This window comes from Schistocerca piceifrons, chromosome 5 (genome assembly GCF_021461385.2).
Source record: "Schistocerca piceifrons isolate TAMUIC-IGC-003096 chromosome 5, iqSchPice1.1, whole genome shotgun sequence".
In the NCBI taxonomy this organism is placed as follows: domain Eukaryota; kingdom Metazoa; phylum Arthropoda; class Insecta; order Orthoptera; family Acrididae; genus Schistocerca; species Schistocerca piceifrons.
Genome location: NC_060142.1, coordinates 147,985,834 through 147,987,974, shown reverse-complemented (window position 1 = coordinate 147,987,974; position 2,141 = coordinate 147,985,834).

The following is a 2,141-nucleotide window of genomic DNA, read 5'->3' as shown; positions in this document are numbered from 1 at the left end:
CTTTTAGTACTCATGTGAATAACTTCACACTTTTCTTTAATCAGGGTCAATTGCCAGTTTTCGCACCAAGCAGATATCTTATCTAAATCATTTTACAAGTTGTTTTGATCATCTGATGACTTTACATGACGGTATATGACAGCATCATCTGCAAACAATCTAAGACGGCTACTCAGATTGTCTCCTATGTCGTTAATATAGATCATAAACAATAGAGGGCCTATAACAGTTCCTTGGGGAACGCCGGATATTGCTTCTGTTTTACTCGATGACTTTCCGTCTATTACTACGAACTGTGCCCTTCTGACAGGAAATCACGAATCCAGTCGCACAACTGAGGCAATACTCCATTGGCAGGCAGTTTGGTTAGAAGACGCTTGTGAGGAACCGTGTCGAAAGCCTTCTGAAAATCTAAAAATATGGGATAAATTTCTTCGAGGTACTTCATAATGTTCGAATACAGTATATGTTCCAAATCCCTACTGCAAATCGACGTTAGTGATATAGGCCTGTAATTCAGCGGATTACTCCTACTTCCCTCTTTGGGTATTGGTGTGACTTGAGCAATTTTCCAGTTTTCAGGTACGGATCTTTCTGTGAGCGAGTGGTTGTATATAATTGCTAAATATGGAGCTATTGTATCATCATACCCTGACAGGAACCTGACTGGTATACAATCTTGACCGGAGGCATTCCCCCACCTTCTGCAATTGTGAGCGGTAGGTCTCATCACAGCCCAAAAGTTCCCACTCATCTCTGATATTCATGCATCCTACTCCCAGTCATGTACATGCAGGTACATAGCATCCAATTACCTGCCTTGCATGACATTTAATACAGTTGCGATATGATTAATTCAGATTTTATTAATGCAAGACAGGGTCGTTTCAAGATCCTTAATCAGTATATGAAAAGACCAGAGGACCAGCTGGCTTGCATTACACTGCAGCCAGACTTTATGCAAGATGTGTGCATCACTTCAGAAATGAGCATAGCGTGACAGGACGCAAGAAGAAAATCACACCTAATTCTAACGTTTCACAACATACCCAAAGGAAGCAAAGAGTTCAATAAAGAAAAAAAAAAGGCTAAGAATTTACAACCTCTGTCCAATCATCACACATATACAGACAAGGAGACGTCCTCTGGGACACCACACTTATTCACACAGTTTATCACACACATTCGAAGAACTGGGCACCAGGCTGCTGCCCAAGGCATTCGAAGTGAGTGTACCAGATCGGACAATTATTTTACAGAAATGAAGCTAACCACAATAATCAAAACGTCTACTAGGCCAGTAAAAAAAAACAAGACAGACGTCCACAAAGAGAAAATGGAGGCCAACAGGCGGCCCGGCTGTATCTTCAACTGATGAAGGTATCATACAAAAACATGTGTCCCAGAACAACGAATGTTTAGTATATAATCAATTAAAGTTGACCTAATGTCCAGTTACGCTCATTCAGTCGAAAAACAGGTGTAAATCAAGAGTCAATCCCAGACATACACATCATAAAAAAAATTGAACAATGTAACACAGTAAAACGCGTAATGATGTGAAACATACCAGCTCAAAGTGCATTAGGGTGATGTACATAGATATGTAGATTATCACAAAACTGAATGACTGTTATGGTAGATTCGACATCCCTAAGATCATATAACAATGAGAGCGAATATGATCATGTTGACAAAAACATTGAATATCAGTGTAGTTCATGAGGAATATGCACAAAAAAAGATATTTAAACATTACATAACTAAAACAATGCAGAACATATAAGCCAAAAAAAATGCTATAACTGACCAAAATCCATTGTTCATTAAATACTTTGTAAGCAGTCTGTAGTCGAGAACAAATTACTAGTATCGGCGACTTAAAGATACCCAGTGTAGAATTGTATTTATATTTCAAAATAATCAAAGTGTTTATCAGCCTTTAGTGGCAGCCTGCTTCGACCATATGCCAACTTGGTCCTAATAGCGGATACCAGAGAGGGAAAACACCCGCAGCAAACAGATGGTCTGCCGCCTCCGTATACTGCAACCATGTTCCAAAACGACATCCATTATGTAACGATTGGTTATTTTATTCCAGTTCCTGTGTTGAATATTTGTAAGTACGTTACGGGAGTGAG